The sequence below is a fragment of the Pteropus alecto genome, unplaced genomic scaffold (genome assembly GCF_000325575.1).
Source record: "Pteropus alecto unplaced genomic scaffold, ASM32557v1 scaffold101, whole genome shotgun sequence".
NCBI lineage: Eukaryota > Metazoa > Chordata > Mammalia > Chiroptera > Pteropodidae > Pteropus > Pteropus alecto.
The window spans coordinates 11079517-11095364 of NW_006432945.1; the positions used below are offsets into that span (position 1 = coordinate 11079517).

At 35.9% G+C, this 15848-nt stretch overlaps 1 protein-coding gene and 1 non-coding gene across 3 annotated transcripts in view; one reads left to right on the top strand and one right to left on the bottom strand.

Moving 5' to 3' along the window:
* The window catches only part of RALGPS2 (Ral GEF with PH domain and SH3 binding motif 2), a 119135-nt gene extending 107510 nt beyond the window's left edge, over nucleotides 1–11625 (bottom strand). Inside the window, exon 1 of one of the 2 annotated variants that reach the window (XM_025043973.1) lies at nucleotides 11512–11625. The gene's annotated coding sequence lies outside the window, so the exon portion shown is untranslated. The remainder of the gene's footprint in view (nucleotides 1–11511) is intronic. The other variant, XM_025043974.1, reaches the window with a different exon arrangement.
* LOC112476479 lies at nucleotides 6215–6333 on the top strand. Its single transcript, XR_003045117.1, has one exon. It is a non-coding gene; the product is annotated as a 5S ribosomal RNA (ribosomal RNA).
* Nucleotides 11626–15848: the final 4223 nt, after the last annotated feature.

A 15848-nucleotide genomic window follows, 5' to 3' on the forward strand; every position in this document is an offset into this window, starting at 1 on the left:
TTGTCACGGTATAATCACAAGCAGGAATTTGTGCCGTAAGCTTTTTAGAAAGGTAACTGGTACCATGTATGGCAGTTGACGGATAAGAGAGAGAACCTTAAAAGCAAAGAGAGCACTAAGAAGGTTACTGCCCTATACCAGCCAAGAGAGAAGTACATTTTTAAAAACCTAATGCCAGAGACTTTTCAAAGGTAAACTTGCTATGATTTATCGACCATCTGCATTCTGATTGTGGGCTTTTGGGACTGAGCATGCCTTCTCATCCTACTTCCCATTTGAAGTTCACGTCCCTCATTCCATACCACTATCAGTACAAGCCATTAATCCAGCAGAGCAGCTGCGAGTGAAAGGGTCCCACTTTCCTCCACCTGCAACCAGCCACCAGTGGGAAACCAACCAGAAAATGCCAAACGTCCCAAAGAGGAAATGCTGATGGTCCAGAACAGGAGTTGGCACACAAGCGGAATACAGCCGTTTTTGTAAATTAGGTTTTACTGGAACCCAGCCACACATTCATTTACAAGTTACTTATGGTTACTTTCACATGACGGAGGCTTTATGGCTTGCAAAACAAAGCCTTAAATATTTACTAACTTGGCCTTTCCAGAAAGTTTGCCAACTCCTGGTCTTAGCGCAAAAACCGAGACAGATTCTACTTCAGAAAGCATTCTTTTATTACAAGAGATGGCAGTAGCACGCAGAGGAATGTAATGTACGTGGACCAATTCAGCTGTGGAACATCGGCACCCTGGGAGCAGCTGTAGATACATTTGTAGTAGCTGCAAACTGTTGCTCATCAAACTGAACATACAAAATTCCAACTATTAATCTATTTGGAAAAATACCACTCATCACAAGCAACATACTAAGGATCAATGTTCTCAATCTAATCTAAATCCTGGTTCTTCTCCCTCATTCTTCCACTAAAACCTATCTTCTCTCTCCCAGGTTCTCTTTTAAAATGGAAAAAAGAAAATACTAAGATCCAAGTGTCAGCATGTAAAATCACTGAAGTATCTGCTCTGGGAATAAGAGTTTGGGCCTACTTGTGGAACCCTGGCCAAAAGGCAGCTGGGCAGGCATTTTAAATTAATGAATCTTAAACCTAAATTTCAGATATCAAATAGGTACTAATTATTTCAAAAAGGAACAAAAACGAAATTTTAGCTCATCGATTAAAATTAAGCTCAACTGGTGGCCTCTATGAGACTAGGTTGGGAAATTATGTGTATGGTGGTAGTGATGTTTTAACTTTTTTCAAATGATATGAAAACAAATACTGCCAACATATCCAAATAGATCAACTCCAGGTGGCTATACAAAAAGAACTATTTCAAAAATAAAAGTCTCATAAATACATCATCCGTTCCCAAAAGCCTAAGACACAATTTTCTTCAAAGGTTTTTGTTTAGCAATCTGTTGTGTCAATAACATGTTCAATACAGGATTCATAGAATAAGCAGATAAACCGACTTTAGATATGCTGAATCAGGGCTTCTCAACCTTGGCACTACTGCCACTTGGGATTGGATAATTCTTTGCTGAGCAGGACTTTGCTATGCACTGCAGACTGTTCAGTAGTATCTGTGGACTCTATTCACTAGATGCCACTGACAGTTTTGGCAGCCAAAAGTCTCCAGATACTGCCAAATGCCCCCAGTGGGGGCAAAATCGCCTGGGTTTAGAACCACTGCTCCAAATGAATTAAAGTTCTCGATGATTTCTAAGAAAAAGATTTCAATCGACTTTTTCTGCTTTGTGTATATTTAAAGTAATTATATGAATAGTGTAGTAATGATGCATGTTATGTAAGCAGGTTTTCACGAGTCTTTTGTCAATTCATATCTACTGCAGCGCTTTTTAAAACCAGCCTTATTTAAATGTGTGGCATGCAATAACAGAACATATTCAAAATACATGGTATACATCCGTGAAAAAATCTCCAGTTGAGATAGTGAACATATACCCTGTCGTTCTCAAAGTACTTGGCTTCCTTCATCCAGCATGTTTATTTTGAGAGTCATCCATGCTGCTGTATCAATAGTTCATGCCTCTTTACTCCCAAGTAGCATGGGCATGTCATAATTTGTTTATCCATTCCTCTACTGATGGGCATTTGGGTTTTAGTGGTCATTACAAATAAAGTTGCTGTGAATATCAGTATACAAGTGTTTTCTGTTCAGGAAATAGCTAGGTGTGAAACAGCTGGTGGGTCTATATTTAACATTTTAAGAAACAACCAAACTGCTTCCTAAAGTGTCTGCACCATTTTTCAGTCTCAACAGCAAAATAGAGAGTTCCAGCTCTTTCACACCCTGGCCAACAGCTGGTGAGGTCAGTCTTTCTGATTTTAGCCATTCTAATTAACAGGTGTGTATGGTAGCTCACTGTAATTTTAAGTTTCACTTCACTAATGACTAATATTATTTGTCATACAAATGTTTTTGAGTTTTATATATTCTCGATATAAATCCTTAGATATTTGATCTGTAAATATTTTCTCCCACCCTGCAGCTTGTCTCTGCGTTCTCTGAACAACATCCTTCAAAGAACATGCATTTCTAATCTGATGAATTGCACTTTATCGATGTGTTATTTTATGAACTGTGTGTTGGCATCATTCCTAAAAAATACTTGCCTAACTTAGGATCACAAAGATTTCCACCTGTTTTTGTCTAAAAGTTTTATAATTTTAAGTTTTACATTGAGGTCTATGATTCATTTCTTGTATACAGTACAAGATGTAGACTCAAGTCCATTTGCTTGTGTGCAAATATCCAACTGTGCCAACATTTGCTGAACAGACTAACCTTTCTTCACTGAATTGCCTTCATGCTTTGTTAAAATTCAAGTGTCCACATATTATTGACTTATTTCTGGACTCTTTCCATTGATCTATTTATCTTTACACCAAAACTACCTTGTTTTGATTAGTTTTATAATGAATTACGAGATTAGGTAGTATTAGCTCTCCAACTTTGTTGTTCTTTTTCAAAGTTGTTTTGCTATTGTAGGTCCTTTTCATTTCTACAGGAATTTTAAAATCAGCTTGCCAATTTCTACCAAAAAAAAAAAGCCTGTTAAAATTTGGATTAGGATTGTGCTGAATAAACAGGTCAATTTGGGGAGAAATGTCACCTTAGCAACGAGTCTTCCAATCCATGAACAAAGAATACTTCTTTCTCACTTACCTGTTAATTTTGTTCAGCAATGTTATGTAGTTTTCGGTATTTCATACGTGCTGGTACTGTCAATAGTGTTGGTTTTACTAAATTTCGATTTCTCACTGTTCATTGCTAAAGAAGTACACTAATATTTATATGTTGATCCTGTACCCCGCAACTCTACTAAACTCACTTTTTAGTTCTAGTAGCTTCTTTCATATGTTCCATCAGATTTTCTATACAGTCATGTCATTTGCAAAAAAAAAAAAAGAAGGTGGGGTCACTTTCACTTCTCCATTTTAGATGCCTTTTCTTTCTGTTTCCTGTTTTTCTACACTGGCTAGAACCTCCAGCACACTTTGGAACAGAAGTGGTGAGAGTAGATGACCTTGTCTTAGTCCTGATCTTAGGGAGAAAGTATTTGGTCTTCTGCTATTAAAACTACATTATCCGTAGTTTTTTCAGAGGTGTCCTTTACTGAGTTGGAAGTTCTTTTCCAATCCTAATTTGCTCAGAGATATTATGTGAAATAGGGATAAGGCTGTCAAACGCTTTTCTCTTTTTGCATTTATTGAGATGATCATACGGTTTCTCCTTCTTAGTTGGTTAACAAAAGTAAATTATATCGATGGCTTTTTAAATGTTCCACTAACCTTGCATTCCTGGAATAAACCCCAACTGGTCATGATGCATTATTTTTTAAATAAACTGTTCCAGTTGATTTGCTATAATTTGTGTAGAATTTTTGCACATGTGCTCACGTGGGATAATTCTGTGCAATCTTCTTTTCTCATGTCTTTGTCTAATTTGAATGTAAGGGTAATGCTGGCCTCGCAAATTAAGTTAATAACTATTCCCACCTCTATAATTTTCTGAAAGTGTTTCTGCAGAACTGGTATAATTTACTCTTGAAATAAATTCAATTTCTTTAATAGATACAGGGCTATTCAGGTTCCGTTTCTTCCTGAGTGAAGTTTGGTAGAGTGTATCTTTTGAAGAATTTGTCTATTTCATCTCTGTTGTAAAATTTATAGGTATAAAGCTGCTCATAATATTCTCCTGTTATCCTTTTATTATCTGTAGAATCTTTACTGATACCACCTCTGTCATTCCTGATATTAACCAGTCTGGTTAGAGCTTTATCAATTTTATTGATCTTCCCAAAGAACCAGTGTTTGGTTTCGTTGATTTTGTCTATTATTTTTGTTTTATACATGGATTTCTGCATCGATCTTTGCTATTTCCCTTCCTCTAATTACTTTGGTTTAATTTCCTCTTTTTCTAATTTCTTATGGTGGAAGCAGAGGTCATTAATTCGAGACCTTTTTTTCTTTTCTAATATAGGCAGGCATTCAGGGCTACAAATTCTCCCCTAAGTTCTACTTTAGTGGCATCTCACAAATTCTGATATGTTGTTTTCATTTTCATTCAGTATGAAATGCTTGCTAATTTCCTTTTGATCTCTTCTTTGACCCATAGGTTATTTAGAATTGTGCTATTTAGTTTCCAACTATTAGTAAATTTCCCAGTTTCCTGTTAATAATTTCTAATACCATTGTTATCAGAGAACATAGGTTTTTTAATCCTTTTAAATTACTGAGACTTGTTTTATAGCCCAGATGATGGTCCATCATAGAAACTGTTCTGTATGCACTTAAGAACAGAGAAGAATATTCTGCTGTTGTTAGATGGAATAGTCTATAAACATTAATTAGGTCAAACTGGTTGACGGTATGGCTCAAGTCCACTATGTCTTTGTGATTTTCAATGCTCAGACAAGGGTACTGAAATCTCCAACTAAACCTGAGGATTTGACTGTTTCTCCTTAGAGTTCTATCAGTTTTTGTTGTATGTATTTTTGAAATTCTGTTATTAGGGGCACACATGTTTAAAACTGTTTTGTCCTCTTAACTGACCTCTTTATTATGTAATAACATCCTTTATCCTTGGAAATATTCTTTGCTCTGAATGAAGTCCACTTTGATATTAATATAGCTACTCCATTTCTCTTTTGACTAGTTCCTTTTCCATCCTTTCACACTATTGCTATCTTTAACGTAAGCTTCTTATAAGCAAGGATACAGCTGGGTCTTGCTTTTTTATACAATCTGACAATCTCTGCCTTTTAATTAGTGTGTGCAGACCACTTATATTTGATGTGATTTTTGATATGGTTAGGTTTATTATTTTGCTATTTGTTGCTATCTGTCTCATGTTCTTTCCCCCCGTCTTTTTATGCCTTCTTTTGAATTAGATGATTATATCTTCTGATTCCACTTTCTTTCTTTTGTTGGCTTATTAGCTGTAATCCTTTCAAAAACAGGATTACTTTAGGAATTATCGTATACATCTTTTAACTTACCATGGTCTACTTTCAAGTAATATATCACTTCACATACAGATAAGAATCTTACAATGGTATACTACCTCGTACCATATTTTGCCTGCCTAAGTCTCTGTACCTGAGGTATGCTACCTCTTTGCTAAATGGGACAGAAGCATCACAAAAGTGTAAAAGGAATAATACCAAAAAACTGAGACCTTCTCCTTGGCTTCACTTAAAAAGGAAAATTAGAACTGAAAATGAAATAGATATTTAAAAATTTAAACTCTGCAACTATACCACCTGGGTCCGTAGTTCTGCCTCTTATGTGTTGTATAACCTTAGGCAAGATAGATAGCTTCCCTGTCTCTTTTTTTACCTCTTTAAGATGAAGATAACAACAGTACCTACATCACCAGGTTATCCTGACTATCCAATGAGTTAATATAGGTAAAATGATTAGAAGAGCACCAATCATCTATTAAATGATTAATAAATAGCAAGACCCATTATTCACAGTGAATAAGGCAGTATTTTTAAATTCCCTACTCGTTACCTAAAATAACCTTGCTTACCCAGCCCACACTGGGTTGCACTGCTCTAAGTAAATCTGCTAGCAAATTAACTCTTCAGGCTCTTTTAGTTGCAAGAAATTTCTTCAAATTGCTAGCACTATTTACTGAACATCTGTTATGTGCTCCTCATTGTTCTAAAAGCTTTGCATGTAGTCTACAGCCATGCCACCCTGAACAAGCCCGATCCTGTCTGATCTCGGAAGCTAAGCAGGGTCGGGCCTGGTTAGTACTTGGATGGGAGACCACCTAGGAAGACCAGGTGCTGTGGGCGTAAAAAATAAAAAATAAGGGATTGTAAGCTGACAAGGTCCTTGCAACCTGTGAGGTCAACCAAGGGTTGCCTCGCCTAAAAAAATAAATAAATAAAAATAGAAGCTTTGCACGTCATCTCATTTAATCCTCGCATCAATCTTAAGAGGAAAGGTATTATTTATGACACGCATTTTACAGATGAGGAATGAGACAAAGAAGTTAAACAACCTGCCCAAGGTCACACAGCTAGGAAAAGACAAAAGCCAGAATTCTACTGGCAAAAGTCTGACACCAAAGTTTATACTCTTTCCTGGGAAAAAACTGGATGTGGTCTCAAGAAGGGCAGACGATACTAAAATACCAGAGTAATGGAAAAAAGAGTATTTACAGAACCAGAAACCAGAATTCTCAATCTCATGCTCTGTGCCTGTCTCTCAGACCACATGGTTTCTCTCTTGGAATTCTGTGCTTCTCTGGGTACGGATGCTCAACTCTTTGCTAGCTACCAACTGGTTTCCTCATCTCCTTTATCATTTCTGTAATTCATAGCCTCTGCTTACACTGGACTTACTTTCCAGTCTCTTCAACTTCAGTTTGACAGGCCTCTAAACTCATGTATTCTTCCAGCTTCAACTCACTCCCATGGCTCAATGGCAAATTAACGCCATGCTTCCTATAAATGGCTATAATTTTCCCCACTAGACAATCCTAGGTTGTTAGCTGGCTTACAAATTAGCAGCCCTTAGGTCAAATGCAACTCCTGGACCAAACAGCTGCAATATAGTTCTACATGGTAAAACAAACGAAAACACATAGCTATTGAGAGTTCTTCCGTAAAGTGCTGTAGGAAAAGTAGATTTCCTTCAAAGGAGCTGTGGGCAGATCGGAATTATAAAACGCATATCGAAAACACCGAGTCAGCCAAGTCACCACTAACCTGGGGCTCAAAAGTCCTGTCAATGTTTCTAATCTATTTAGTTATAATAATTACACAGTTACAAATACAAATTCTGATTATTAAGGAGGTCACGTAATTTATAGTGTTGCACAAGTAAGACATGGGTCACAGGTCCAGCTACTGCTAAATCGAAAGCTTCCCTACTATGTTGACAATCCTGCCACAAGAGAAGGAAAATCTACTGTCACCTGTCATTTTCAATTCTGCTCAGAGACGGAAGTAGTCAACATCAATAACCCTATCCATTCCTATAGCTATGTCCGTTGGGCCAACTGGACTGAAGCAGATGAGGGGTCTAGAGGTGTTGACATTGTTTCTACAGCCAATTCAGAGTTGCCCACACTATTTTGATAAACAAGTGCAGCGCACAGAAGCTTCGACAGCAGTACTAGTTCCCAAGTTCAAAGCTCTGAAGCGAGATCTTTAAAAACCTTATTGCAGATGAGTTCTATCCTACACCTTAATGACAGAGGAAGACTTTGAATTTAAAACTTTCTGCTACATAATTGCTAAGACCAAGTAAGAGAGACAGAAAAGAAAACGTAACCAAAACTTATTAAAGCTAATTTCCTATCAATGTTGTTTTAAGCCTTTCTGTTGGGAAGATTACCTAATCCATCTTTAACTAGAAGTCTTTTAGTTCTTTTTAAAGAAGACATGTTCTAAACTGTTTGGATTTTCTTCCATTTTCACATACAAATTTTAAATCTACAGCCTCAAGAAGAGAAGAAACAGTGAGAAGCTAAAAGTTAGCAACAGTATATGTACTCATCATTTTCATTCTAATCTGCTTCATTTCTAGAGGCTGAATAACTAGTCCCACTTTACCAAATGCAACTGTATTTTTTGCCCCATCCAGTCGACCTTTCGACCCAGAGCACGCCAAAAAGACTCATTCCTGTTGCTTTATTTTCAGTCACTGTTCTCCAACAGGTACATGTTCTTCCCACCTGAACGAAATACGTTCCTTAAGGACCGCTCCTGCCCTCACCAAGCCCCCTCTCCTGTGAAGTGCACTTCAACCTGACACAGAGCTGCATACGGCCTTATGTTATTTACGATCGTTTCACACTATTTCATCTCTTACCAAGATGTAAATGACTAAGACTTACATTTCTATGATAACATTCACCAATACTATGCTCACAGAAAACAGTCAAAAATATGGTTGACAAAAAGAGCAAGTCAGAAGCAGTTTCTAATCCATAAGATACCCTCAAAGTGTTTCTCTTTTAGATGTATCCCTGACGCCCCAGCTTTCAGAGATAGGGTTGAAACTACACAAGCCAACAAAAAATATACCAGCAAATCACAACTGTGGAAGAAAAGCAACAGAGGTTACCCTAACGACAACTTACAGAATAAAAGTTACGTCAATCAAACACACACTAATCCCCACCTACGAAACCCTAAACTCTATAAAGATTTCAGCACATTCAGAGAAAAGCATCTTAAAAGCAGCAACAGAAAATATACAGATTTGTCATGCAAACTAATTCCAGAAGGCCAGGAATGTTCTGGTCAAATCCTGGGAACCTAGTGGTCTAAAGACTAATTTACTCCAGTAACCCTAGACTTCTAGAGCAACCACAGATACAAGAGAAGGTAGGCTGTGATTACACTTGCTCTTCAAGGTCCTGAGACAGAGTGAAGATCTACTTCAGCTAAGCACTTTGTTTACACTTTCTCATTTATCTTTACAATGATCCTAGGAGAGGACACTCTTATGCCTATTTCACAAATAAGGGAAGCTGAATTTTAAAGAAATTAAGTAACTTGCCCACATTCATCCAAACTTCAAGCACAGGATTAAAACCACTGCCTATGACACACACAAAAAACTAATTTTAAATTTAACTTGGTAAATTATTTGACTGATTCCAAGAAGACTTGGATGCGCTATTAGAAATTTAAGGCAACACGAAATCATAGTTTTGATATTCACATTCCTTTCAATGTAAATTAAACTATAGGCTTATACATTCAATTAAAAATATAACTGATAATTTTTAGACAAGACCCAACCAAAATTAATGTTTCTCAAGCAAGCACTTCTGAGTATATTATTCCTTGTTCAAAACACCATCAGTGGCATTTAACTTTATGACAGTTGGCCAGCCATTTGGATAAAAAGACAAAAGACAGATCTTATTAAAATAAATAGGATGAATTAAAGATGAAAAACATTTAAGTCATAAAAATATTAGAAATAAACACAGGTAAATGGCTGTTCCTGTCTTTTGCTCAATTGCTTTAAAATTGGGGTGCCTGTATTTTTTTTTTACTCATACATTTTACATACAATGGATACAAGTCCTCTGTCAGATTTAAGTACTGCAGGCACTTTTTCTAGTATGTCACTTACCTTTTCACTCTCTTAATAGTATCCTCTGACACTAGAGAAGTTCTTTAATGAAGAACAATTTATCGGGCTTTTCTGGTTGTTACTTTTTGTGTCCTACTGAAAACAAATCTTTGCCTCCCATAGGGTCATGTAGGTATTTTTCTATGTTTTCTTCTAGAAACTTTATTTTTCACCTTTCATATTATATCTACAGTTGCTTGAAGGAGCATGTTACAAAACTATTTCAGAAAACAGGGGGGAAAAGGGAAAGCTTCACTGCTTATTTTATGAAGCCAGCAAAATATGTACATATAAACCCCTGATAAATTTATCTACTGATAAATGTAGATTTTAAAAAACTGTAAGACAATGGCAAATCGAGTTCAGCGGTGTGGGAAGAAAAAAGGGAATGCAACACTGCTAAGTAGGGTTGGACCCAAAAAATGCAAACAGGAGATAATCTATTAATGCAATACATCCTATTAGCAGATTAATGCAGAAAAGACATATGATCATCTCTATGGCTACAGAAAAAAAACACTTGATAAAATCAATATTTAGAATATTTTTAAAAACTCATACAAAAATAAGACTAGAAAGTATTTCTTAATATTTTACAGTTATCTATCAAAAACATAGTAAGGTAGGGGAAATAAGGAGAGGTTTGTAAAAAGGTATAAATTTTCAGTTATGAGATGAACAAGGTCTGAAGACAATGTATAATGTGGTAATTATAGATGACAATGAACACTATATTGTATAAGAGAAATTTGCTAAGAAAATAGAACTTAAATGTTCTCACAAAAAAAAGTAAATATGTGAGGTGATGAGTGTGTTAATTAACTCAATGGGGGGAATCTTTCGCAATGTAAATGCGTTATATCACCACATTGTTCACTTTAAATATCTTACAATTTTGTCAATGATACTTTGATAAAGCTGAAAAACATATTTAATAATATCCACTATGTTTTCTCTTTTCTGCACAATGTTCCTTTCTTATTAATGTCTATTTGTGTGTATAATTTACTTATTTATATATTAGTTAGTTGAAATATAAACATATTTAAAGGTAATATTTTTATCTGTTATTGCTGTATACCGAGCACCAAGAACTATTCCTGGCACAGAGAAAATGCTCTGTGATCTTTTTTTAGTGAATAAAGAAATGAATGGTTTCTAAATCAAAATTTGCATTTGGGAAAAAATTATAGTACTTTCTTTTGACATTTCTGTAGAAATGAGCAGATATATAGGCTAAGTTTAGGTATATAAAAATAAACATAAACATACATATTACTTATGTATGAAAATATTGCTTAGATTACTAAAATAACCATATCTGATTTAAATTAAAAAACTAGAGTAAGATTTATTTAATGATAAGGTCACAGATAACTCTTATTAAAGTCAGGAATAGTGAATTCAGAACCATCTACCTCGAGTGAGCCCCAACACCGCCTGGCGAGCAATCACACTGTATTTCTCTATTCTACAGACTTTTCCACTCTTGGATAGATGATTATGTCCTATTTTCCCCTCTTCTTAAACCTCCAATACCACACTCCCATTCTTCCCTACTCAGCTAATGATCTTGCTTCCTATTCACTAAGGTAAACAGAAAACCTTGGATGAGAACTTCCTCAAGCCACCACCATCCTGTCTCTGTCAATGCATTCTGCCTGCTCTCCCCTCTGTAGATAAACTCTCCCTACTCCTAGGAAAGCAAAGTAATCCTTCCACCTGGGCACAGATCAGGGGTAAGGGAAGCAGAGTCCACGCCGCCTCTGGCTGCTTTCGTGCTATGAAAGCAAAGCTGAGTAGCAGTAACAAAAACTGTATAGCCCACAAAGCCTAAACGCCGCCTAGCGCTTTAAAGAAAACAATGTGCTGACCTCTACGCTAGATCTTCTCTCTTCTCATCTAATATGGACAGTGCTGGTCGAAAGGGCCCACAAAGTTCCACACACAAGAAATGAAGTAAGACCTGCACAAGAAGTGTACAAGATCAGGGACACAGCAGATATACTGACGACAAAGAAAAGGTCTTAATGGGGACAGGTTACATGTGAAGGATGAAGACTGTAGAGCATGACTTTTCAACAACCACTTGAAGCGAGAAAATTACAGTGTAATCTCTTAAATTTTCAGTGAAAATTATTTTGCCTTGGAATTCTCTACCCAGACCAGCCAAATTATCAACCAGGTGTCAGGATAGAAAAAAAGATAATTTCAGCAATACAGACAATCTCAAAAAGTTCACCTCCTCAGACACTCTAAAATTAAAAGTTAAAAACAAAGGTGTCGATGGAGAAAGAGGAAGGCATGGATCCAGAGACCACGGGCTCTAACACAGGAAAAAGGCGGGGGAAAATCGCAGCATCCCGATGCAGTGAGATCTCAAGCCAACGCCATGCAGCAGAAGTGGGGAGCCACAGTGCAGACTGGAGCAAAAGGACACAAAGCCCTCCGATTTTTCCAATTAAAAAAAAAATGGATCAATTACTCAATGTATTTGAACATAATGGGACGACAGGCTCTAGAAAAAAATTAGAGACAAATAGGAAACTAAGCAAAAAAACAAAAACAAAGAAAAAATTTTAACTCCAAGAGTTACAATCATAGTACATAGCAAGGTTCACTGGTGGACGTATTTGCAAAGTGATAATAAAGTAAACGACAAACACTGATTTAACCAAAAGCGTTACATAACTACATGGGAGGTAAATGGAGAGGAAGTTCAAGGTGGCATAAAAATCCTAAAGCGGACTCATCTTCCACAGTAGGAAGCCAAGAGAGAATACCTAAAATTGAAAAACAAACAGCATTTTAAAATATGGAAGTAAACATCAAAGAAACAGCCAAAAGCACTGAAAACAGCAGCCGAGAGTTGAGGCCTGGGAGGGAAAGTTCCATGACCAGGCAGGGTGGGGGACTGATGTTTCCCACCATACGGCTTATAGCACAATTTTCCTTTTAACTGCACAGCTGTATTATTTAAAGTAAAAAACTAATGTGCTCTTTAAAAAAAAAAAAATAATAAAACTAGTGGTTTTCTATCGTTTAATATCAATTAATTCACTCACCCCACAATGATTATCTGGACATTGACTATGTGCCGGGTACTTTTCTAGGTGCTAGGATTACAAAAGTGAACAAAACGAAGCCCTCGCCCTCATGAAGCTTATATCCAGAAGGAGGCAGATAATAAGCAATTAATGTATGCTGTGATGTCAGATAAATTAATGTTGTGGGAAAAAAACAAAAGTAAGGGTAGGGTGTGGTGGGGATGCTACTCAGGTTGAGTTTTCACAAAAGGCTTTCCAGGAATCAATCTAAAAAAGAAACTCTGTTTTGAGAAAAGGTTGTGTAAGTAAACTAACAGAAGAGTATCGATAAAGTTCAAGGTGACAGCTTCATGTTAAGCCTCTCATGTATCATTCAAGAGCCAGTACCAAAGTTCTCCGCAGTGACACCCATAAATCGCCAGGGACCCTCAACCTAAGTCATATGAACACTGCTATTTATACTCTTCTTATAACCCTAACTAGCCGTTATTTATTAAAGTGACTGGGTAAATTTATACTCAAACTTTTTTCTTTCCATAGATGTCCCACATGTCAAATTCCGGTCTTTTATTCCTATTATGTAGTTAAAAGTTTTCTTAAATCATAAGCTAAAGACATTAGTCAAGAAAAATCCCAGATTAATTCCTTCCAAGTTACCACAATTTATCACATCTCATGTTCATTCTCTCACAATAGAGGAATCCTAAACCAATGGGAATAACACACATTTAAAGAAACAATTTATAGGGTAATGCAAGACATTCACTTTACTCTCCAAGGAAACTTACTCAGGCTGAGGCAGAGTTTCAAGCTGTTTGAACTCTCTTTTCATCTATAACTGGGTAACTTAAAAAATGTAATATTCAGACTGAAGCGACAATTTATCCCAAATACGTCTGTTATACAATAAAAACCTCATATTCAAAAAATAGAATTGATTTTAAAATGTCTTATTCTCAAAACACTTCTACTATTAAAAGTAACTTCAAACTGTCTTTTACATAACTGTCTTTTAAAAAGCAATACTTTTAAACAGGCTTGAAAGTTTAACAAAAAGAAAAACCAATTCATTTAATTAAATTTCACTTCACGGTTGAGTTTAAAGTTAAAGCTACGTAGAAATGTCTGGAGAAGCGGACCAGTAGCTGTGCTGTACGCTGACCTGCAGCACTAGACGGTAACACTCTTCCCAAAGTGGAGCGACTCCTAATACACATAAGGGCTACAATCGGCGCTTCCATTCACTGCCTACTGGCCACCTGTGTGCTTCACATCTTCAAAACCTGTCTCCTCATCTAAAAAATGGAATATATGCTGCCTATAGAGGGTCAATCCTGTCAATGAGAAGTACCAAAATATTTAAATATCTATAATACATTAAAAAAAAAAAAAAAGCTTTGTGATTTGTAAAGAACTACATCAATATTTGCCCCATATTTGACAAAAAAGGAAAGAATCACTTTCGGTCAAACTTTTCTGATTTTAGCAACTAATGATTATGAGTCTATGGAAGAACAGTCGGACACTGGTCCGTCCACTCACACACACAGCCAAAAAATGATTTTTTAAAAATTTTGACTTAAAAAGTTAGACTCCCTTATAAACAAGTGCCAAAGAGAGAATATTTTTAGCCAACATTTCATTTAACTATATAAACCAAAAGAATAAAACTGTTTAATCACATGTAAACTGTGCATCATCTGGCTTCAGGTAGAATGTGTATTTCTGGTATACTTAGGAACCAGACACCCAAAGTTTATAAACATCAGCACATTTTTAAAACAATACTTACTGCTATTGTTCACTTATGAAAAATTCCCACTGTTCTTAGAAGGAAAAACACAAGCCATATCCTTAACTCCAAGTAACTCATCAGAGGAGTTTTTACTTCTTAAACTAACATTAAACAGTGTTGACACTGAAGCAGACTATTTGCCTACTTACCCTCTGAGCTCCATCAGGGCACAGACCTGTCTTTTTCTCTGTTATATCTCCAACATCTAGGCAACTAACTGGTACCAATTAGGTACTCAATAAATATGTGTAGGATGAGTGAATGAATGAATGAATGCACAAATAAACTTGGTCTCTGAACAAAAGCTTAAGTGCTTTAAGTTGCAACAGAACAATTTCACCTATATATCTTCATTCACTATAAACAACTACTCTCAACTATAAAGACATAATACACTGAAAAAGACATGTACCTAGTAAACACACACACACACACAGAAATATATTATTCACATGGGTAATAGAAGTACACAAAGTAAAAGATTCAAAAACCAGTTTTTTAGTTAGATTTTCTCTCAGAAAATTTTGGTGTGTTCTTTCTGATATTAAATATATATATCTCAGAAAAGCATGTTGCGATCTTGATAATGTAAACACAATCTCTAAAGTTTTGTTGCAATCTGGAATAATTTAGGCAAAGTGAACAAAATTTCCAGATTCTAAGGGTATTTTGAAAATTCAAATTCCTTAATTCAGTGAAAGATGGAATAAATTAGGGGGAAAAAAGTATATCCTAGCATTTCAATATTATATTGAATTTTAAAAAGGAAAATAAACTGCTTAAAATAAATTACACAAACTATTTATACAAAAAAAGCATCTAATGTCCTTATATTTGATCTTTAAGCTAACAAGACAAGTTATTTTCCAAACCTTTAAAGCCAGATGATAAACTTTATGCCTACAAAGCTTGTTAGAGATTATTTTTATTAAAACATTGTTTGGATAAGTTATAATTTTAAAGTCTACAGTAAGATATTCGGCAGTAACAGTAATAAACATTATACGTATGACTCTACTGCACTTGTATAAGCATAATTATCTGAGTAGAACAGGCTTTTACAGCCAGCAAGCTATGGTCTGTGACTGCGATCGCATGCGTGCACGGATCTTAAAGTTTCCCCAAACTCTAATGGTCATCTTCAGAGACGTTCAAAAGAGTCGATCTGAGGGTGAGTACAAAAAACACCACCAAAATCAACTCATAAACACTGGTACGAAAACAAGAACTCTCTATAGAAACTACAGCGTTGAAACGTAAAAATCCAGGGCACATAAAAGGTAAAGCTCAATTAACTGCTGTCTAGGTTTCCCACTTTATGGTCTTAAACACTGGGTATTAGATATTTCTCTTTAGCGCTTAAACAGAA